Here is a 24892-nt window from a genome sequence, read left to right as displayed (position 1 = left end):
TCTCCATTTACTTACACAAATCTCGCAGATACCCCAAGCAGCGGTGCACGCACTACCAATCCTTCTGTTATGCCACATCTCGCAGCTTAGATTCATTCCCTCTTTCTTTTAACTCTCCACGTTTCTGCCTGGTTCACTCTCTCTTCCAACTCTCACCCCCCTCTCCATTTACTTACACAAATCTTGCAGATACCCCAAGCAGCGTTGCACGCACTACCAATCCTTCTGTTATGCCACATCTCGCAGATTAGATTCATTCCCTCTTTCTTTTAACTCTCCACTTTTCTGCCTTCCAACCTCATTGTTGAAACTTTAGTCACCATCTCCTGTTTGTCGTACCCCAAGCAGCGGTCCACGCACTACAAATCCTTCTGTTATGCCACATCTCGCAGCTTAGATACATTCCCTCTTTCTTTTAACTCTCCACGTTTCTGCCTGTTTCACTCTCTCTTCCAACTCTCACCCCCCTCTCCATTTACTTACACAAATCTTGCAGATACCCCAAGCAGCGGTGCACGCACTACCAATCCTTCTGTTATGCCACATCTCGCAGCTTAGATTCATTCCCTCTTTCTTTTAACTCTCCACGTTTCACATAGATCAGGTACAGCACAGGCGGCAGCAGTGCAAGCTTCCATCACACACGGAGCAGGTACAGCACAGGCAACGGCAATGCAAGCTTCACTCAAACACGGAGCAGGTACAGCACAGCCAACAGCAGTGCAAGCTTCCCTTACACATGGAACAGGTACATCACCGACAGCAGCAGTGCAAGCTTCCCTCACACATAGATCAGGTACAGCACAGGTGGCAGCAGTGCAAGCTTCCCTCACACACGGAGCAGGTACAGCACAGCCAACAGCAGTGCAATCTTCCCTTACACATGGAACAGGTACAGCACCGACAGCAGCAGTGCAAGCTTCCATCACACACGGAGCAGGTATAGCACAGGCAACGGCAATGCAAGCTTCACTCAAACACGGAGCAGGTACAGCACAGGCAACAGCAGTGCAAGCTTTCCTTACACATGGAACAGGTACAGCACCGACAGCAGCAGTGCAAGCTTCCATCACACACGGAGCAGGTATAGCACAGGCAACGGCAATGCAAGCTTCACTCAAACACGGAGCAGGTACAGCACAGGCAACAGCAGTGCAAGCTTTCCTTACACATGGAACAGGTACAGCACCGACAGCAGCAGTTCAAGCTTCCCTCACACATAGATCAGGTACAGCACAGGCGGCAGCAGTGCAAGGTTCCATCACACACGGAGCAGGTACAGCACAGGCAACGGCAATGCAAGCTTCACTCAAACACGGAACAGGTACAGCACAGCCAACAGCAGTGCAATCTTCCCTCACACATAGATCAGGTACAGCACAGGCGGCAGCAGTGCAAGCTTCCCTTACACATGGAACAGGTACACCACCGACAGCAGCAGTGCAAGCTTCCCTCACACACCGTCACACACCCTCAGCTTCACACACCCTCACTCACCCTCACACACACACACACACACACATACAACAACAAAAAGAAGACTAGAAATAAACTATCCTAATCCACACTCTAACTCCTAGATTTAAATCCTGAGTCCTAATTCACCATAATAAACTAACAGCCTAATTCACCCTACAAATACACCCTCAAGATACGCAACAGAAAGACATCCTAGAAAATAACAACCTAAGTAAAAAAACGCGCAATGATGTTTTTCAAACTTCAGGTCACCAAACTAACAATTATTAGGACAACTGAACACCAACAAAAGAACGAAGAAATCTCGGTCAGGATGCGAGGACGAGGATGTACAAACCCAAAAGTAAAACAGCCTATTTTTAACTTGGGTAATAAACAAGCACTATTCATCCGGTAAATGGGACGGATTAAACACAATTGTCACGAGTTACACACAAAGCCGTAGGCATATAACAATAGCAGTTCATCACACGGATTTACATCAAATATAGAAAACATATTACGCAAGTTGGATTCAGCGCTAACATCCCTCAGCCGCACTCCTCCCACACCCCCGCTACGCCCCCTCCCCTGCCTGCCGTGTCGAGTGGCTTCAGGTATCTTAGCCCCATTCCAGGCCTCTGCTGCTTTCACACCCTCATGCCGCTCTCCCAGCTCACCCCCTCCCCTGCCCGCCGTCTCAGTTATCTTAGGCCCACTCCAGGCCCCTGCTGCTTTCACCCCCTCATGCCGCTCTCCCCGCTCACCCCCTCCCCTGCCCGCCGTCTCAGTTATCTTAGCCCCACTCCAGGCCCCTGCTGCTTTCACACCTTCATGCCGCTCTCCCCGCTCACCCCCTCCCCTGCCCGCCGGGTCACATTCATCCCCCCTCCCCTTCTCTGCCTTCCCTCCATTCACCCCAGCGCCACTTCTCCTCCCCCCTAATTACATGCCTTTCACGGCAGCTCTCTCGCACATCAAAGGCTGCCCCCCACTCCTCGCAACCGACTGCAACAGACTTCGTTGGCCCCGAGGCAACCAGTTCTGACACACACCAACTTACAGCTTGACTTGTACTGACCCTGCACCCCAGCAGACATGCAATCATCAGACATCCATTATCATCAGACATATATATTCACCCACTCTGCTTCAGTCACCCACTTACACAAATCGCGCCGATACCCCGAGCAGCAGTGCCCGCACTAGCGAGCGTTCTGTTATGCCACATCTCTCAGGTTACAGATCCCTTCTCTCTTTCTATTCCTCAACACGTTTCTGCCTCTTTCACTCTCTCTTCCAACTCTCTCCCCCCTCTCCATTTACTTAGACAAATCTTGGTGAGGCACAGGCAGCAACAGTCCAAGCTTCCCTCACACACAGAGCAGGTACAGCACAGGCAGCAACAGTGCAAGCTTCCATCACACACGGAGCAGGTACAGCACAGGCAACAGCAATGCAAGCTTCCCTCAAACACGGAGCAGGTACAGCACAGGCAGCAACAGTGCAAGCTTCCCTCACACACAGAGCAGGTACAGCACAGGCAGCAACAGTGCAACCTTCCCTCACACATAGATCAGGTACAGCACAGGCGGCAGCAGTGCAAGCTTCCCTCACACATACATCTGGTACAGCAATTGCGGCAGCAGTGCAAGCTTCCCTTCCACATGGAACAGGTACAGCACAGGCAGCAACAGTGCAACCTTCCCTCACACACAGAGCAGGTACAGCACAGGCAGCAACAGTGCAAGCTTGCATCACACACGGAGCAGGTACAGCACAGGCAACAGCAATGCAAGCTTCCCTCAAACACGGAGCAGGTACAGCACAGGCAACAGCAGTGCAAGCTTCCCTTACACATGGAACAGGTACAGCACCCACAGCAGCAGTGCAACCTTCCCTCACACATAGAGCAGGTACAGCACAGGCGGCAGCAGTGCAAGCTTCCATCACACAAGGAACATGTACAGCACAGGCAACAGCAATGCAAGCTTCTCTCAAACACGGAGCAGGTACAGCACAGGCAACTGCAGTGCAAGCTTCCCTTACACATGGAGCCGGTACATCACAGGCAGCAGCATTGCAAGCTTCCCTCACACACGGAACAGGTACAGCACAGGCAGCAACAGTGCAACCTTCCCTCACACACAGAGCAGGTACAGCACAGGCAGCAACAGTGCAAGCTCCCATCACACACGGAGCAGGTACAGCACAGGCAACAGCAATGCAAGCTTCCCTCAAACACGGAGCAGGTACAGCACAGGCAACAGCAGTGCAAGCTTCCCTTACACATGGAACAGGTACAGCACCCACAGCAGCAGTGCAACCTTCCCTCACACATAGAGCAGGTACAGCACAGGCGGCAGCAGTGCAAGCTTCCATCACACACGGAACATGTACAGCACAGGCAACAGCAATGCAAGCTTCTCTCAAACACGGAGCAGGTACAGCACAGGCAACAGCAGTGCAAGCTTCCCTTACACATGGAGCAGGTACAGCACAGGCAGCAGCATTGCAACCTTCCCTTACACACGGAACAGGTACAGCACAGGCAGCAACAGTGCAAGCTTCCATTACACACAGAGCAGGTACAGCACAGGCAACAACATTGCAAGCTTCCATCAAACACGGAGCAGGTACAGCACAGGCAACAGCAGTGCAAGCTTCCCTTACACATGGAACAGGAACAGCACCGACAGCAGCAGTGCAACCTTCCCTCACACATAGAGCAGGTACAGCACAGGCGGCAGCAGTGCAAGCTTCCATCACACACGGAACATGTACAGCACAGGCAACAGCAATGCAAGCTTCTCTCAAACATGCAGCAGGTACAGCACAGGCAACAGCAGTGCAAGCTTCCCTTACACATGGAACAGGTACAGCACCGACAGCAGCAGTGCGAACTTCCCTCACACATAGATCAGGTACAGCACAGGTGGCAGCAGTGCAATCTTCACTTACACATGGAACAGGTACAGCACCGACAGCAGCAGTGCAAGCTTCCCTCACACATAGATCAGGTACAGCACAGGCAGCAGCAGTGCAAGCTTCCCTCACACATAGATCAGGTACAGCACAGGTGGCAGCAGTGCAAGCTTCCCTCACACATAGATCAGGTACAGCACAGGTGGCAGCAGTGCAAGCTTCCCTCACACATACATCAGGTACAGCACAGGTGGCAGCAGTGCAAGCTTCCCTCACACATAGATCAGGTACAGCACAGGTGGCAGCAGTGCAAGCTTCCCTCACACATACATCAGGTACAGCACAGGCGGCAGCAGTGCAAGCTTCCCTTACACATGCAACAGGTACAGCACAGGCAACAGCAGTGCAAGCTTCCCTTACACATGGAACAGGTACAGCACCGACAGCAGCAGTGCAAGCTTCCATCACACACGGAGCAGGTATAGCACAGGCAACAGCAATGCAAGCTTCTCTCAAACATGCAGCAGGTACAGCACAGGCAACAGCAGTGCAAGCTTCCCTTACACATGGAACAGGTACAGCACCGACAGCAGCAGTGCGAACTTCCCTCACACATAGATCAGGTACAGCACAGGTGGCAGCAGTGCAATCTTCACTTACACATGGAACAGGTACAGCACCGACAGCAGCAGTGCAAGCTTCCCTCACACATAGATCAGGTACAGCACAGGCAGCAGCAGTGCAAGCTTCCCTCACACATAGATCAGGTACAGCACAGGCAGCAGCAGTGCAAGCTTCCCTCACACATAGATCAGGTACAGCACAGGTGGCAGCAGTGCAAGCTTCCCTCACACATAGATCAGGTACAGCACAGGTGGCAGCAGTGCAAGCTTCCCTCACACATACATCAGGTACAGCACAGGCGGCAGCAGTGCAAGCTTCCCTTACACATGCAACAGGTACAGCACAGGCAACAGCAATGCAAGCTTCTCTCAAACACGGAGCAGTTACAGCACAGGCAGCAGCATTGCAAGCTTCCCTCACACACGGAACAGGTACAGCACAGGCAGCAACAGTGCAAGCTTCCCTTACAGACAGACCAGGTACAGCACAGGCAAAAGCAGTGCAAGCTTCCCTTACACATGGAACAGGTACAGCACCGACAGAAGCAGTGCAAGCTTCCCTCACACATAGATCAGGTACAGCACAGGCGGCAGCAGTGCAAGCTTCCTTTACACATGCAACAGGTACAGCACAGGCAACAGCAATGCAAGCTTCCCTCAAACACGGAGCAGGTACAGCACAGGCAGCAGCATTGCAAGCTTTCCCTCACACATAGATCAGGTACAGCACAGGTGGCAGCAGTGCAAGCTTCCCTCACACATACATCAGGTACAGCACAGGCGGCAGCAGTGCAAGCTTCCCTTACACATGCAACAGGTACAGCACAGGCAACAGCAGTGCAAGCTTCCCTTACACATGGAACAGGTACAGCACCGACAGCAGCAGTGCAAGCTTCCATCACACACGGAGCAGGTATAGCACAGGCAACAGCAATGCAAGCTTCTCTCAAACATGCAGCAGGTACAGCACAGGCAACAGCAGTGCAAGCTTCCCTTACACATGGAACAGGTACAGCACCGACAGCAGCAGTGCGAACTTCCCTCACACATAGATCAGGTACAGCACAGGTGGCAGCAGTGCAATCTTCACTTACACATGGAACAGGTACAGCACCGACAGCAGCAGTGCAAGCTTCCCTCACACATAGATCAGGTACAGCACAGGCAGCAGCAGTGCAAGCTTCCCTCACACATAGATCAGGTACAGCACAGGCAGCAGCAGTGCAAGCTTCCCTCACACATAGATCAGGTACAGCACAGGTGGCAGCAGTGCAAGCTTCCCTCACACATAGATCAGGTACAGCACAGGTGGCAGCAGTGCAAGCTTCCCTCACACATACATCAGGTACAGCACAGGCGGCAGCAGTGCAAGCTTCCCTTACACATGCAACAGGTACAGCACAGGCAACAGCAATGCAAGCTTCTCTCAAACACGGAGCAGTTACAGCACAGGCAGCAGCATTGCAAGCTTCCCTCACACACGGAACAGGTACAGCACAGGCAGCAACAGTGCAAGCTTCCCTTACAGACAGACCAGGTACAGCACAGGCAAAAGCAGTGCAAGCTTCCCTTACACATGGAACAGGTACAGCACCGACAGAAGCAGTGCAAGCTTCCCTCACACATAGATCAGGTACAGCACAGGCGGCAGCAGTGCAAGCTTCCTTTACACATGCAACAGGTACAGCACAGGCAACAGCAATGCAAGCTTCCCTCAAACACGGAGCAGGTACAGCACAGGCAGCAGCATTGCAAGCTTTCCCTCACACACGGAACAGGTACAGCACAGGCAGCAACAGTGCAAGCTTCCCTTACACACACAGCACGTACAGCACAGGCAACAGCAGTGCAAGCTTCCATCACACACGGAGCAGGTACAGCACAGGCAACAGCAGTGCAAGCTTCCCTTACACATGCAACAGGTACAGCAGCGACAGCAGCAGTGCAAGCTTCCCTCACACATAGATCAGGTACAGCACAGGCGGCAGCAGTGCAAGCTTCCCTTACACATGCAACAGGTACAGCACAGGCAACAGCAATGCAAGCTTCCCTAAAACACGGAGCAGGTACAGCACAGGCAGCAGCATTGCAAGCTTCCCTCACACACGGAACAGGTACAGCACAGGCAGCAACAGTGCAAGCTTTCCTTACACACAGAGCAGGTACAGCACAGGCAACAGCAGTGCAAGCTTCCCTTACACATGTAACAGGTACAGCACCGACAGAAGCAGTGCAAGCTTCCCTCACACATAGATCAGGTACAGCACAGGCGGCAGCAGTGCAAGCTTCCCTTACACATGCAACAGGTACAGCACAGGCAACAGCAATGCAAGCTTCCCTCAAACACGGAGCAGGTACAGCACAGGCAGCAACAGTGCAAGCTTCCATCACACACGGAGCAGGTACAGCACAGGCAACAGCATTGCAAGCTTCCCTTACACATGGAACATGTACATCACCGACAGCAGCAGTCCAAGCTTCACTCACACACGGAGCCGGTACAGCACAGGCAGCTCTGAACAATGTGCCTGACCTTATTGCAAGGTGAACTATCCCTTTCTTTCTATAAATTGAGATAAGCCTAGTAGTGGATTTGTTAGCTCCTAGTACTAGTTTCAGTTTCTATTGTCACATTTCATTTGAACTATACATTCCTAAAGCCATATGTGTGTGTGCCCATTAATCCCTGGTGCTGTACTTCACCGTCCCTCAACCCTTTTCTAGTGAAAAAAGGGGGAGGGGGATTGGCAACGCCTCACGGGAGCAACCACCATGGAGGATGTGTCAAACTGGTACTCGCTTGACTCCCCACTGTATCATCATCAGCAGTTGCCAACCGTAAAAGTAAAGGGGATCAAAACATTGTGCTAAAGAAAACAAAACTCCGTGTCGTGATGTGAATGACCCAACTACGTTATAGGGGCTACCCTCCCGCAGATACCCCGAGCAACAGTGCCCGCACTAGCGAGCGTTCTGTTATGCCACATCTCTCAGCTTACAGATCCCTTCTCTCTTTCTATTCCTCTACACATTTCTGCCTCTTTCACTCTCTCTTCCAACTCTCTCCCCCCTCTCCAATTACTTAGACAAATCTTGGTGAGGCACAGGCAACAGCAGTGCAAGCTTCCCTTACACATGTAACAGGTACAGCTACAGCACCGACAGAAGCAGTGCAAGCTTCCCTCACACATAGATCAGGTACAGCACAGGCGGCAGCAGTGCAAGCTTCCCTTACACATGCAACAGGTACAGCACAGGCAACAGCAATGCAAGCTGCCCTCAAACACGGAGCAGGTACAGCACAGGCAGCAACAGTGCAAGCTTCCATCACACACGGAGCAGGTACAGCACAGGCAACAGCATTGCAAGCTTCCCTTACACATGGAACATGTACATCACCGACAGCAGCAGTCCAAGCTTCACTCACACACGGAGCAGGTACAGCACAGGCAGCTCTGAACAATGTGCCTGACCTTATTTCAAGGTGAACTATCCCTTTCTTTCTATAAATTGAGATAAGCCTAGTAGTGGATTTGTTAGCTCCTAGTACTAGTTTCAGTGTCTATTGTCACATTTCATTTGAACTATACATTCCTAAAGCCATATGTGTGTGTTCCCATTAATCCCTGGTGCTGTACTTCACCGTCCCTCAACCCTTTTCTAGTGAAAAAAGGGGGAGGGGGATTGGCAACGCCTCACGGGAGCAACCACCATGGAGGATGTGTCAAACTGGTACTCGCTTGACTCCCCACTGTATCATCATCAGCAGTTGCCAACCGTAAAAGTAAAGGGGATCAAAACATTGTGCTAAAGAAAACAAAACTCCGTGTCGTGATGTGAATGACCCAACTACGTTATAGGGGCTACCCTCCCGCAGATACCCCGAGCAACAGTGCCCGCACTACCGAGCGTTCTGTTATGCCACATCTCTCAGCTTACAGATCCCTTCTCTCTTTCTATTCCTCTACACATTTCTGCCTCTTTCACTCTCTCTTCCAACTCTCTCCCCCCTCTCCATTTACTTAGACAAATCTTGGTGAGGCACAGGCAGCAACAGTGCAAGCTTCCACCACACACGTAGCAGGTACAGCACAGGCAAATAGGCGTGCAAGCTTCCCTTACACATGGAACAGGTACATCACTGACAGCAGCAGTGCAAGCTTCCCTCAGTAACACGTACACACAGCAGCATTACCTATGCACTTCCTTAACAATCCGCAGCATGACATCTATCTTCCAATAAACAAATATAACACATCCAGTTTATGAACATTTTTACACACGCCACACACAACTGCAGCTCTTACTGCATGCCTCAACAACGCACATGCAAAGAACTGTTAATGCATACTTACAACACGTACACATACATCAACAACAACGATTCCAGTATTTAAAAGTAGCCACACACACATTAAGTTCCGCATCCGCTGCAATGTTCTCTATTTTCATAATAAAGTTAACCTCACAACTTTGAGGCAGAATATTACAAGAGTTTTAAGTTACAAAGGCCAACTTTGTATACTTTGGAACGCTTTATATATACCATTTGTACGGTTAACTTGCACCACACAGTTCAAGTCGAATTAGAGTAAGGGAAAAAAGGCTTTTGCTTTGTCAGTTGAGAGCGAACTCTTATGAGCCATTAAGGGAGTTGCCCAGGGAAGTCTACTGTCGCGCCAATGTCGAAACTCCATCTGCATACACATTCAAACATTCACACTTCCAAGTCGCACACATCATCTAGTGTGACTTTTCCTTGGGACAAGGGAAGGACTAAAACCTTTGATCCTTTCTTAAAGTAAAAACCAAAAAAAAAGGTTTTTTCAACGTTAGCCCCTATTTAAGCTGGGGGACGGATCACTTTGAATCAGACTCTATTTTTACCTGCGAGAACAGAACTCGGACTTACAGAAGGACGCTGTACTTCCTGATAACGACCAACAGCCACTGAAAAAATCCGCCATTCAATCTTCCAAAGTAAGTGCATGGAACTTTTATTTCAATACCCCTAAGGGACAGCATTGATACATTAACTTCAGTTTATTATAGCGTTTACTATCTCCACATTGCACCTGTGTCAAATTATTCTCCAACATGTTATTTTGGAACACTAAATGTTCGCTGTTAATATTTATCAAAGTAATACGTCATTTATCAAGCAGGTCATAGCTTTTGTTTGAACATACTGATACATATGTTTTTTTTTATCGTTCTATCTTGTAGGTTATTCAGAAACATTCGACTTTTCATTGAAAGGGTAAAAGAAACGGCGCCCAAACATATATCATGTAAGTACATCCAACTGTTCACTCTGCTAACCGTTTTTGATTTCGTTCATAACACTTCAACTCACCACACAGAACATTTCTACCACTAATTAAAGGCACAACATGACTTTCACACATCTCTCAGCTTACAGATTCCTTCGCTCTTTCTTTTCCTCTCAACGTTTCAGCCTCTTTGACTCTCTCTTCCAACTCTCTCCCTCCATCTCCATTTACTTACACAAAGCGCGCAGATACCCCGAGCAGCAGTGCCCGTACTAGCGAGCGTTCTGTTATGCCACATCTCGCAGCTTAGATTCCTTTTATCTTTCTTTTCTTTTACTATCAACGTTTCTGCCTCTTTCACTCTCTCTTCCAACTCTCTCCCCCCTCTCCATTTACTTACACAAATCTCGCATATACCCCAACCAGCGGTGCACGCACTACCAATCCTTCTGTTATGCCACATCTCGCTGCTTAGATTCATTCCCTCTTTCTTTTAACTCTCCACCTTTCTGCCTGGTTCACTTTCTCTTCCAACTCTCACCCCCCTCTCAATTTACTTACACAAATATCGCATATACCCCAAGCAGCTGTGCCCGCACGACCAATCCTTCTGTTATGCCACATCTCGCAGCTTCGATTCCTTCGCTCTTTCTTTTACTCTCCACGTTTCTGCCTCTTTCACTCGCTCTTCCAACTCTATCCCCCCTCTCCATTTACTTAGACAAATCTCGCAGATACCCCGAGCAGCTGTGCACGCACTACCAATCCTTCTGTTATGCCACATCTCGCAGCTTAGATTCCTTCGCTCTTTCTTTTACTCTCCACGTTTTTGCCTCTTTCACTCTCTCTTCCAACTCTCTCCCCCCTCTCCATTTACTTAGACAAATCTCTCAGATACCCCGAGCAGCTGTGCACGCACTACCAATCCTTCTGTTATGCCACATCTAGCAGCTTACATTCCTTTGCTCTTTCTTTTACTCTCCACGTTTTTGCCTCTTTCACTCTCTTTCCAACTCTCTCCCCCCTCTCCATTTACTTACACAAATCTCGCAGATACCCCAAGCAGCGGTGCACGCACTAACAATCCTTCTGTTATGCCACATCTCCACCGCTGTTAATAAATACACAACACAGGTTCAAGGTCCACCGTGATAGACCAAGGAGGTCTATATGTGGGTCTTCTTTAGACCACCAATGTCACATTACAGGACTATATGTAGTTGTGTCACCCAGTTGTTGTATGTTTGTGGACAGCCCTGTGCGTTTTTCCCCTGCGAGTTTAAAAACCATATGCCCCAATGGAAATGCCCCCGTTATATTGTATTTCTGTCCGTATCAGAATTAGGCTGTAAAGTTAAAGGGCACCCATAATGAACGTCATTTTGAGTTAGAGTTACAAATGCCCTCTTAACCAAGGCAAAGTGGTGACTGAGACCTTTGGCTGCGTGATTTCAGCCAGGGCCCTACCTTTTTTAGGTGTACCCCTTTAAAAAGACTGATGACTTACCACCTGTAAGCGGGTTGTGCAGTCACCATTGCTGCTGAGCTCCTTTGCCTTCTACATTGTAAATGGACTGGTGAGTGCTGCACACAATAGAGTGTATGCTGCACAAAATAGAGGGCTCCTTTTTGCTGCCTCTTTCACTCTCTCTTCCAACTCTCTCCCCCCTCTCCATTTACTTACACAAATCTCGCAGACACCCCGAGCAGCTGTGCCCGCACTACCAATCCTTCTGTTATGCCACATCTCGCAGCTTAGATTCCTTCGCTCTTTCTTTTAACTCTCCACCTTTCTGTCTGTTTCACTCTCTTTTCAAACTCTCTCCCCCCTCTCCATTTACTTACACAAATCTCGCAGATACCCCAAGCAGCGCTGCACGCACTACCAATCCTTCTGTTATGCCACATCTCGCAGCTTAGATTCCTTCGCTCTTTCTTTTACTCTCCACGTTTCTGCCTCTTTCACTCTCTCTTCCAACTCTCTCCCCCCTCTCCATTTACTTAGACAAATCTCGCAGATACCCCAAGCAGCTGTGCATGCACTACCAATCCTTCTGTTATGCCAAATCTCGCAGCTTACATTCCTTCGCTCTTTCTTTTACTCTCCACGTTTTTGCCTCTTTCACTCTCTTTCCAACTCTCTCCCCCCTCTCCATTTACTTACACAAATCTCGCAGATACCCCGAGCAGCTGTGCACGCACTACCAATCCTTCTGTTATGCCACATCTCGCCGCTTAGATTCCTTCGCTCTTTCTTTTACTCTCCACTTTTTTGCCTCTTTCACTCTCTCTTCCAACTCTCTCCCCCCTCTCCATTAACTCTGACAAATCTCGCAGATACCCCAAGCAGCTGTGCACGCACTACCAATCCTTCTGTTAGGCCAAATCTCGCAGCTTACATTCCTTCGCTCTTTCTTTTACTCTCCACGTTTTTGCCTCTTTCACTCTCTTTCCAACTCTCTCCACCCTATCTATTTACTTACACAAATCTCGCAGATACCCCAAGCAGCGGTGCACGCACTAACAATCCTTCTGTTATGCCACATCTCCACCGCTGTTAATAAATACACCACACAGGTTCAAGGTCCACCGTGAGAGACCAAGGAGGTCTATATGTCGGTCTTCTTTAGACCACCAATGTCACATTACAGGACTATATGTAGTTGTGTCACCCAGTTGTTGTATGTTTGTGGACAGCCCTGTGCGTTTTTCCCCTGCGAGTTTAAAAACCATATGCCCCAATGGAAATGCCCCCGTTATATTGTATTTCTGTCCGTATCAGAATTAGGCTGTAAAGTTAAAGGGCACCCATAATGAACGTCATTTTCAGTTAGAGTTACAAATGCCCTCTTAACCAAGGCAAAGTGGTGACTGAGACCTTTGGCTGCGTGATTTCAGCCAGGGCCCTACGTTTTTTAGGTGTACCCCTTTAAAAAGACTGATGACTTACCACCTGTAAGCGGGTTGTGCAGTCACCATTGCTGCTGAGCTCCTTTGCCTTCTACATTGTAAATGGACTGGTGAGTGCTGCACACAATAGAGTGTATGCTGCACAAAATAGAGGGCTCCTTTTTGCTGCCTCTTTCACTCTCTCTTCCAACTCTCTCCCCCCTCTCCATTTACTTACACAAATCTCGCAGACACCCCGAGCAGCTGTGCCCGCACTACCAATCCTTCCGTTATGCCACATCTCGCAGCTTAGATTCCTTCGCTCTTTCTTTTACTCTCCACGTTTTTGCCTCTTTCACCTCTCTCTTCCAACTCTCTCCCCCCTCTCCATTTACTTAGACAAATCTCGCAGATACCCCGAGCAGCTGTGCACGCACTACCAATCCTTCTGTTATGCCACATCTCGCAGCTTAGATTCCTTCGCTCTTTCTTTTACTCTCCACGTTTTTGCCTCTTTCACTCTCTTTTCCAAGTCTCTCCCCCCTCTCCATTTACTTACACAAATCTCGCAGATACCCCGAGCAGCTGTGCACGCTCTACTAATCCTTCTGTTATGCCACATCTCGCACCTCTGATTCCTTCGCTTTTTCTTTTACTCTCCACGTTTTTACCTCTTTCACTCTCTCTTCCAACTCTATCTCCCCTCTCCATTTACTTAGACAAATCTCGCATATACCCCAAGCAGCTGTGCACGCACTACCAATCCTTCTGTTATGCCACACCTCGCAGCTTACATTCCTTTGCTCTTTCTTTTCTTTTCCTATCAACGTTTCTGCCTCTTTCACTCTCTCCTCCAACTCTCTCCCCCCCTCTCCATTTACTTACACAAATCTCGCATATACCCCAAGCAGCTGTGCCCGCACTACCAATCCTTCTGTTATGCCACATTTCTCAGCTTACAGATCCCTTCGCTCTTTCTTTTCCTCTCCACGTTTCTGCCTCTTACACTATCTCTTCCAACTCTCTCCCTCCCTCTCCATCTACTTACACAAATCTCACAGATACCCCGAGCAGCAGTGACAGCACTTCCAAGCGTTCTGTTATGCCACATCTCTCAGTTTACAGATTCCTTTGCTCTTTCTTTTAAAAGAATTGCATTAACAAAATGTTAAGTACTTCACGTGAAGACTTACAAAAGATATATTATAACCAACATTTCTTTCTTCTCCTTTCAGATTATTCAAACAACAACGAAAGAAACACAAGTTAAGGTAAATACTACTTTGCCAGTTAGGGCAAAGATTGTCAAAAGTTTATACCTTACAGTCCCCCCAATAAATTAGGTACTCGGAAAAGGTTTTTAATTTAAAATTGGTGCAAACATACTTTTATTATAACATCTAAGATGCATAGATGCTTGAAAGCAAGTTACCATCAAGGGAATAGAAAATTTAATAGCAAATCACAAGGTAAGCAATGCTTACCAAATAGTGTTTTTGCTGTCTTGCACAATTTATGCAAACCAGTAACTACTTGGAACTCTAATGATCTGCATTATATCATGGACCGTGGGGACGCTTTATATCTACAAATGCATTCTATTAACAAAGAAACACTTATGCATCCAGATGACTTGCCAAGGTATATAGACCACAATCAAGAGATATATTCACTCACGCTACGAAACGCTTACTACGGTGATGTCCTTAAACGTTTTGATAAAGCGTACCCAGATATTAGCACAGCATTAAATGTAACTCTTAATAAGCATTGTGGTGTTATACTTTGTATGGATGTATATGTTATAGCAATTTTCAAACATATGCAAACATACTTTGTATTTGATTCACATAGCAGGGACGATGAAGGCATGCCTCATTCTAATGGAACATGTGTTACAATTGCATTTCATTCTTTTGAAGGGCTGATTCAATATGTTGTGAAACTAGCGTATCAGTTTACACATCAGGCTGATCAATGTGTCCAATTTGAATTAACACCACTAGATATAAAAATCATTCAGAGGAAATCTTTTACTAAAGCACTTACTGTGCACAATAAAAATAGGCACCTACCGCAAGAAAGAAACATTTGGGTACATACTACTGAATGTACTCCTAATCAGACTATAACATCAACTACAATGTCTTCATATAATGTACAGAATCAAAGTAAGCCAGGGAATAGCAATTTATCACAATTACCAGGAAATAGTAAATCTATACAGGGAACAAAGAAATGTTCTCCGAAAAGAAAAAGGGATTCAAGTACATGTCCACAAAAAGTGGTAAAAAGGAAAAAAAATTATGCAGCTGAAGAAGACAATTCCAACTGTCAACACATTGGTATTGCTCAAAAAAGACCAACATTAAATAAGTGTCAAAGGCAGAAACGAGGTAAACAAATACATACAATTATTAGGAAATTCCACCGTGAAATATTGCATGGGCCAGAGTACATTTGTACTCTTTGCAATCAATTGCGGCATAAACCAACGGTGAGAAATACAGGCAGTGTTAGCCAATCCGAAATTTTCAGAAAGTGTAACATTAGTACGAAGAAAACAAATTTAATTTGTATCACTTGCTATTATTACATTCGCAAAGATAAAATACCACCATGTTCAATTCTAAATGGCATGGGCTTCCCAAATGTACCAGCTGAATTAGAATTATATGATTTAGAAGAACGATTAGTTTCACCTAGGATACCATTCTTACAAATTCGGACTCTGCCACGCGGTTTTCAAAAATCGTTATCAGGTGCAGTAGTTAATGTACCTGCAGATGTTATGACAACTGTTACCATTTTACCAAGGCAAATTAATGACGCCATGACAATCCCAGTGAAATTAAAAAGGAAATTAGTCTATAAATCATATACACATTATGAAAATATTAGACCAAATACTGTAAAAAAGGCAGCTACATGGCTAGCTAAAAATAGTACAATGTTTAATGAATATGGTGTTACTATTAACCCTGACTGGGAGTATATACCTCCAGAAATAGAATATCACAATGAGACTTCGGAGACAAACAATTCATCTGATAGTTCAGACAACATAGAAGCTGGAAATTTGGATACTATGTTAACAAATGAAACTATTACTACAAATTCGGTGAATGTGTTAAGTTTAGCTCCAGCTGAACATAACACGCCAAGAGGTTTATATGAGGATAAAGATTCTGAGTTTTTGGCTTTCCCTACTATTTTTTGTGGTGAACGAAGGCCAAACAATAAGGAAAGGCACATACCGGTACATTATAGTACTATTTGCCAAACAGAGTTAAGAAGTTATGATAGAAGAGTCGCTAAATCTATTAGTAATGTCTTTTTTAAACTGAAGAAATTACATATTAAGCAGATCCACGGTAAAATCAACATTTCCATCAGGAAAAAATTTACAGATGGAAATAAAATAACTGCTAAAGACATAAAATATAATATAGAGAATGTTTTACAGTTTAATGAGGGTTACAAAGTATTAAAAACTATACGCAGTTCACCTCCATATTGGGAAAGTTGCAAAAAAGATATTTTTGCAATGATAAGGCAACTTGGCATACCTACTTTCTTTTTGACTTTATCTGCTGCCGAAACTAAATGGCACCATTTAATAAATATACTATTGAGAGTTAGAAACTTAAAGGAATGCACAGAGGAAGAATTTTTAAACATGTCTTGGGAAACTAAAAGTAAATTAATACAAGAAGATCCGATAACATGTGCAAGACAGTTTGACTATCAAGTTAGGAAATTCTTTAATTGTGTTTTGATGAATGGCACTAATCCTATTGGGGAAATAGTAGACTACTTTTACAGAGTTGAATTCCAACAAAGAGGTTCTCCACATATACATGCATTACTCTGGGTAAACAAAGCACCACTGTATGGTGTTTCACCAGTGGAAGAAGTCAATAGCTTCATTGACAAATATATCACTTGTCATAAATCTGAGAACCCTACTTTACAACCGTTAATAAATTTACAAAGGCATGGTCATACCAAAAATTGCAGGCGTAAACATCAAAGGACATGCAAATATCAATATCCTAAATACCCAATGTCAACAACGCTTATATTAGAGCCATTAACACTTGAGGGGACAAATAAGCAATGGCAAGATAATATTAAAAGAATACATGAAGCTATGAATAGTACTACTTTTAATACCCTTTCTTTTGCCGAATTTTTAGACTTCATTAAAATGGATGATAACGAATATATTACTTCAATACAAACTAGCTTACAAAAAACAACGATTTTTTTGAAACGAACACCAGCCGAATGCTTCATCAATAACTACAATAGTATTCTTTTAGAAGCTTGGCGAGCAAACATAGACTTGCAGTTTATACTGGACCCTTATGCTTGTGCTGTCTACATTATCTCATATATCAGTAAATCTCAAAGAGGAATTAGCAAACTTCTAGCGCAAGCTGCTAAAGAGGTACCAAGCAATAGTAATGTCAAAGATCAACTTAAACACATAGGAAACAAATTCCTCAACTGCACAGAAATTAGTGCTCAAGAAGCAGCATATCTCATTCTTCAAATACCATTAAGGAAAAGCTCACGATCATTTGTATTTATTAATACTAGCCGTCCAGAAAAAAGAACTTATTTAATGCGTGATATGGAAACAATTAATAACTTGCCTGAAAATTCAACTGACATTCAATGTGAAAATATTATTATAAAGTACTGCAAACGCCCACAATCATTAGAGATGTGCACGTTAGCAGACTATGCAGCTAATTTTAACTATGTGAAGAAAAAAACACATGGCAGAGAAATCAATGATAGCGAAGATTTACTTGCAGAACAAAACTTTTACAGCTCAGATGAGGAAGAATTAGAAATAGCATGTAGTCACGGGAATAAAGAACAACAGAAACAGAATTATGATTATGCTTTAAATAAGCGCACACAAGGGAAAATTATACGCTTTTGCAGATTTAACAAAAATAATGAACCAGAAGAGTATTATAGAGAGATATTAATGTTGCACTATCCATGGAGGGAAGAACATAAAATCCAAATAAACAAGGCAACTTACTATGCCAGGTATCTGGAAGTTAAAACATTTGTTGACGCACAACTAAAAATCTATAACAAACAGCATGGAGAAGTTACAAACATTCTTCATGAACAGTGTCTTGAAAATGTAATTTCAGCTCCTCTATCACCAACAGTAAATATACAGAGAGAAGACGAAAATAATGAAATAAATAATATATATGATTTGGCGCTAGATTTAGGAATTAGAACTACCACCAATGAACAAACTTCAACTAACTTTTTCTTACCCAATGAGAAATACCAACAACTTATGCAAAACTTAACGGAAGAACAACTACAATTTGTTTACCATCACTTGCATTGGTTTAAAACTACAAGCACTCCATGCTATACTTTTTGCACCGGAGGGGCAGGTGTTGGGAAAAGTTTTGTAATATCTGCACTATATCAAACTTTACTACGTTACTATAACACAAAGGCAGGTGAAAACCCAGACAATGTTTATATCTTACTTACTGCTCCAACTGGAAAGGCTGCCCATAATATTAATGGCAAAACACTGCATAGCACTTTCAAAATACCTGTGTCGCAAAGTTTGACTTATAAACAACTGAGTCATGAACATAGAACTGCTCTACAAATGGAAATGATGCATGTTAGAGTTGTTATTATAGATGAAATTTCAATGGTAGGGCACAATATGTTAAATTTTATACATAACAGGCTACAAGAAATAAAATCATCTAATGAACCATTTGGAGGCATTTCTATTTTAGCCATTGGTGACTTTTACCAATTAAAACCTGTATTTGACAGATACATTTTTCAGGATTCTACACAGTTGTATGGTCCTTTAAGTGCAAACTTATGGAAAGAACATTTTAAAATTTTTGAATTAACAAAAATTATGCGCCAAAAAGAAGATCTTCAATTTGCTCAACTACTAAACCGGTTGAGAGAAGGCAAGCATACTGAAGAAGATATTTCACAAATTAAGCTAAGGGAAATACAACCTGATGAGAGTCTATTAGAAACAATACCATATATCATGTCAACTAATAGAGAAGTTAATGATATTAACCAAAATGTTTTGGAAAAACATTGCAAACATTATCCAGTCTACATAACAGTAGCAAGCGATACCGTAAGTTCTGATTTGTCAGAAAATGTGAAAAAAACAATTCTGAAGCAACTGCCCAAAGATCCACAGAAAACAATGGGCCTTTCACATACATTACACATAGCCTTACAACTTCGTTATGATTTAAGTTGCAATGTGGATGTAAATGATGGTTTAACAAATGGCGCAACTGGTGTTGTACAATTAGTTGAATTGATTAACAATACACCTATTATTGTTTGGTTGTTATTTGAGAATCAGAGTATAGGACAAACAACCAGACAACAATATAAACACTTATATCATTCACAAATTCAAAACACATGGACACCAATACATGCTATATCTAGACATTTTCAATATACTAAGAAATTTATTACCATTATACGGAAGCAATTTCCTTTACGCCAAGCCTCAGCACGGACTATACATCGCACACAAGGTGCAACTATCGAACCACTTTATATACACTTTAATAACAGCAAAATTCATCATTTGCATTATGTTGCTATTAGCAGGGCAAAATCAATACAAAATGTATATGTACAGAATTTTGATGAACGTAAAATATTAGTACATCCACAAGTTAATGATGAAATGCACAGATTAAGGACAGAAATGCCACTTGAAATACATATCCCACAGTTACATACATACACTGCACATTTCAATATAATTGCACACAATATAAGATCACTACAGAAACATTTTACTTCTATGATAGCCGATAGTAATATATTGCAAGCAGACATTATATGCTTAACTGAGATCAACACTACAAGGAAGGCTACAGATAGTGATTTTACGATACAACAATACCATCACATTATATTTGATAAATTTCATACATACAACACTAACCATGGAATGATCATGTACTACAATTTTTTTTTATTTATATTGCCTATTTATGAGACACATGAAGGGATAGACATTTTACATTTTACTGTACATATTCAGAACACGGATTACCTTATTATTATTGTATACAAACCACCACAAAAAAGTATAACTTCTCTTTTGGATTTTATCAAAAATATTACTGATTTTTACCCCACACACAAATTTATCATTATAGGGGATTTTAATGTGGATCTATCTCAACAAAATTCATACACTAAGCAATTAATTGAATTCTTTGAAGGTAAATTACAATGTAATCAACTCATTTCCAGTTACACAACTAACTACCAATCCATTTTAGATCATATATATACAAATGGAAACCTGCACAACTATGGTACATTAGAATGCTATTACAGTGATCATAAAGCAATATGGGTTTGTATTTAACATCTTATAACGCTTTTTCTATTTCAGATGATGTCTATTGAAGAAATCATTAACATTAATACCAATGACAACAAACCATATCAGAAACCCATACGAGTTAATGTAATCAACTGCTCTGGAAAAACTACTTACAAAAATGCAAAACAAGAACAAAAAATTCTATTTCATTTGGCTCTAGCAGATAAAACTGGTACTATGAAATGTACTTGTTATCAAGAAGAATTATACGAGCAAACTCAAAGTAACTGTGGACTACTGATACGCAACTTCATCATCAAAAACAAAACAATTCTAATTACTAAGCAAACAAAAGTTACAAAATTTCCGGCAATGAAAATTGAGGAGGGCCTTATCCAACAAGCGAAGAACATTTTGCATCCGCCTGCACCATCTGCTTCTCCCATTAAGGATATAAAACGTGCAACTCTAAAAAGTCTTATGACCGTTTCTGGGACAATATGTGGCGTAAGTATCAACGCAAATATGTCATCATGTCACAACTAAAACTGCCTAGTTAGCTTACACACACATTACACCTTTGCTAACTTCACTAACAAGCTAAATACACATAGCATTATACAGTCTGTCACACTATGTAGAAAGCACGAACTTTTTTAACGATAATATGCCAGAGTTTCTCTGTCTACTATAAATACAAGCACTCTCTACAAATCCATTTTTGGAAATAAACAATGCTACCTTTTCTAAAGGAGGTTCTGTTGGGTCCTTAAATATGACACCTTAGATTGCCATTCATACAACGCACTATTACTAAGTGTTTTTTCTTTCCGAATTTAATACAATGTTTCTTTGGTGTAGGAAGAGGACGTAAAGACGGTCTTTATCAATGGAGAAGATACTCCACTGAAATCGATTACTTTAAAAGATGCAACAGATGACATCAAAGTGACACTGTGGAGAGAAGCTACACTATTTAACATACATCTTGGAGATTATGTTACGCTAACTCATGTAACTGTCCATGAATTTAATGCACAGAAAATTTTGAATACAACGAGGCACAGCAAAATAGAGGTAAGCAGACAACTCTGGCTCTTTCAGACACTCTGGCTCTTTCAGACACTCTGGCTCTTTCAGACACTCTGGCTCTTTCAGACACTCTGGCTCTTTCAGACACTCTGGCTCTTTCAGACACTCTGGCTCTTTCAGACACTCTGGCTCTTTCAGACACTCTGGCTCTTTCAGACACTCTGGCTCTTTCAGACACACTGGCTCTTTCAGACACTCTGGCTCTTTCAGACACTCTGGCTCTTTCAGACACTCTGGCTCTTTCAGACACTCTGGCTCTTTCAGACACTCTGGCTCTTTCGGACACTCTGGCTCTTTCGGACACTCTGGCTCTTTCGGACACTCTGGCTCTTTCGGACACTCTGGCTCTTTCAGACACTCTGGCTCTTTCAGACACTCTGGCTCTTTTCAGACACTCTGGCTCTTTTCAGACACTCTGGCTCTTTTCAGACACTCTGGCTCTTTTCAAACACTCTGGCTCTTTCAGACACTCTGGCTCTTTTCAGACACTCTGCCTCTTTTCAGACACTCTGGCTCCTTTCGCCCACTCTGTACCTTGTTCCCACTCTGTACCTTTTTCCCACTCTGTACCTTTCGCACACTCTGTACCTTTCGCACACTCTGTACCTTTCGCCCACTCTGTACCTTTCGCCCACTCTGTACCTTTCGCCCACTCTGTACCTTTCGCCCACTCTGTACCTTTCGCCCACTCTGTACCTTTCGCCCACTCTGTACCTTTCGCCCACTCTGTACCTTTCGCCCACTCTGTACCTTTCGCCCACTCTGTACCTTTCGACCACTCTGTACCTTTCGCCCACTCTGTACCTTTCGCCCACTCTGTACCTTTCGCCCACTCTGTACCTTTCGCCCACTCTGTACCTTTCGCCCACTCTGTACCTTTCGCCCACTCTGTACCTTTCGCCCACTCTGTACCTTTCGCACACTCTGTACCTTTCGCACACTCTGTACCTTTCGCACACTCTGTACCTTTCGCACACTCTGTACCTTTCGTCCACTCTGTACCTTTCGTCCACTCTGTAACTTTCGCCCACTCTGTACCTTTCGCCCACTCTGTACCTTTCGCCCACTCTGTACCTTTCGCCCACTCTGTACCTTTCGCCCACTCTGTACCTTTCGCCCACTCTGTACCTTTCACCCACTCTGTACCTTTCGCCCACTCTGTACCTTTCGCCCACTCTCTACCTTTCGCCCACTCTCTACCTTTCGCCCACTCTGAACCTTTCGCACACTTTGAACCTTTCGCCCACTCTGTACCTTTCGCCCACTCTGAACCTTTCGCCCACTCTGAACCTTTCGCCCACTCTGAACCTTTCGCCCACTCTGAACCTTTCGCCCACTCTGAACCTTTCGCCCACTCTGTACCTTTCGCCCACTCTGTAGCTTTCGCCCACTCTGTACCTTTCACACACTCTGTACCTTTCGCCCACTCTGTACCTTTCATGCACTCTCTATCACACACACACACTCTTGCTCTCAAACTAAAAATCTCTCTTTCAGACTGGACTTACAAACAAATAAAGTATAAGAATCTAAGGACTAATTGTTGCATTTCTTTTGTCTCAACAGGTAACAGCCCCACCACAGGAAAATATTGACATTCAAATTTATGGCGTCGAAAGCACCAAAGATGAAACCAGTATGATAACTATTAGGGTGACAAACACAGACGTTTATCAATCGATGCCAATTCAAAATGACATACTAATCAAATGGTTTATGTTGGATGATGAGGTGGACAACATTGGAAATGCACTTGTACATTATTTGCCACAAACTTGTGAAGTGGTGTTTTGTAATGGGAAAATCATAAACATTCTAAAAGAGAAAGACGATGAAGACATATGTTCAGAGTAAATATCTCATGTTGCCCTTATCTCTCATTTTTGTATAAAAATTCAAAGTAATTATTATTGTTTTTAATAAAAAATAAAAGGTGTGAAATAAAAACTTTGAAATTCTTTGATCTGGTTTTGGGAAAGGAAGGATACATACAACTACAACTACACTCAACTAATACAACATAGTCACACACATAGAACTATCATGCAATAACACACACACTCTGTACCTTGCGCGAACTCCGATGCTTTAAGCCACTCTGCATCCTTCCGCCACTCTGCGTCATTCAGCCACTCTGCATCATTCACCCACTCTGCTTCATTCACCCACTCTGCTTCATTCACCCACTCTGCTTCATTCACCCACTCTTCTTCATTCACCCACTCTGCTTCATTCACCCACTCTGCTTCATTCAGCCACTCTGCTTCATTCAGCCACTCTGCTTCATTCACCCACTCTGCTTCAGTGAGCCACTCGGCTTCAGTCACCCAGTCTGCCTCAGTCACCCACTGTGCATCTTTCACCCACTCTGCATCTTTCACCCACTCTACATCTTTCACCCACTATTCATCTTACACCCACATTCTGCATCTTGCACCCACACTCCGCATCTTGCATCCATTCTGGTACAGCACAGGCAACAGCAGTGCAAGCTTCCCTTACACATGGAACAGGTACATCACCGACAGCAGCAGTGCAAGCTTCCCTCACACACGGAGCAGGTACAGCACAGGCAGCTATGAACAATGTGCCTGACCTTAGTGCAAGGTGAACTATCCCTTTCTTTCTATAAATTGCGATAAGCCTAGTACTGGATGTGTTAGCTCCTACTACTAGTTTCAGTGTCTATTGTCACATTTAGTTTGAACTATACATTCCTAAAGCCATATGTGTGTGTGCCCATTAATCCCTGGTGCTGTACTTCACCGTCCATCAAAATTTTTCGAGTGCACAAAAGGGGGAGGGGTATTGGCAACGCCTCACGGGAGCAACCAACATGGAGGATGTGTCAAACTGGTACTCGCTTGACTCCCCACTGTATCATCATCAGCAGTTGCCAACAGTAAAAGTAAAGGGGATCAAAACATTGTGCTAAAGAAAAAAAAACTCCGTGTAGTGATGTGAATGGCCCAACAACGTGATAGATCCCGCAGATACATCAAGCAGCATCTCGCAGCTTACATTCATTCGCTCTTTCTTTTACTCTCCACATTTTTGCCTCTTTCACTCTCTCTTCCAAATCTCTCCCCCCTCTCCATTTACTTACACAAATCTCGCAGATACCCCAAGCAGCGTTGCAAGCACTACCAATCCTTCTGTTATGCCACATCTCGCAGCTTACATTCCTTCGCTCTTTCTTTTACTCTCCACTTTTCTGCCTATTTCACTATCTCTTC

General features: G+C 44.2%; 1 long non-coding RNA gene across 1 annotated transcript; it reads left to right on the top strand.

Moving 5' to 3' along the window:
* Positions 1-10172: 10172 nt before the first annotated feature.
* On the top strand, positions 10173-21066 carry LOC144771689 (uncharacterized). Its single transcript, XR_013599427.1, has 3 exons — positions 10173-10297; positions 14404-14439; positions 20634-21066. It is a non-coding gene; the product is annotated as an uncharacterized LOC144771689 (long non-coding RNA).
* The last annotated feature ends 3826 nt before the right edge of the window (positions 21067-24892 follow it).

The sequence above is a fragment of the Lissotriton helveticus genome, chromosome 8, assembly GCF_964261635.1.
Source record: "Lissotriton helveticus chromosome 8, aLisHel1.1, whole genome shotgun sequence".
Taxonomy (NCBI): domain Eukaryota; kingdom Metazoa; phylum Chordata; class Amphibia; order Caudata; family Salamandridae; genus Lissotriton; species Lissotriton helveticus.
Note: the sequence above shows the minus strand (reverse complement) of the source record. Positions and strands in the feature narration are given on the sequence as shown.